Consider the following 611-nt stretch of genomic DNA (forward strand, 5'->3'; position numbering starts at 1 on the left):
TATTTGATTCTACATAGCTGATTAGAGGTGGATTTTTTCCATATGTGGAAAACATTCTGATAATTCYTAGTAGAGATAGTGCTAATAATTTTTTTCATTAAATTAGATTTGCAAAAAACTGATTGCTGTAGTATCACTCAAAAGTGTAGGATTTTTAAAAGTTTTATCTGCTGGAAATATTCTCCTTTTTCTAATGTGCTAAGAACAGTTAAATTTATGAAGTATTTGAGACTATAGTTTGCCACACAGAAAACATGGTCGCAGCAGGTCATGTTTTCTTTTGAAATCAATATATTCAGTAAGCTTTCAGCTTCAATTTAACATCCTAACAGTATAAATTATGCTAAGGAAGAATATATATATAGCTAAGTTACTCAACGCAGTCAAGCCTCTTATGTGAGGAGTCTCATATGACCTGACTGAAGGTATAATTTCGATGAATTATAAGATCGTAGTTGTATGATATCCTGGAACCATAAGTTTGGACCATAATCTGTTTAAATACTCAGTATTTGTTCAGAACCTCGTTTGGATACTTTTTTTTTTCTTAAATTACCTTAATGGCAGTTTTAAAAATTTGCTTCAGGGCATTGGCAGTTAATGTACATGAA

Source organism: Nothoprocta perdicaria, unplaced genomic scaffold (assembly GCF_003342845.1).
Source record: "Nothoprocta perdicaria isolate Ctin4 unplaced genomic scaffold, notPer1 scaffold_168, whole genome shotgun sequence".
Taxonomy (NCBI): Eukaryota; Metazoa; Chordata; class Aves; order Tinamiformes; family Tinamidae; genus Nothoprocta; species Nothoprocta perdicaria.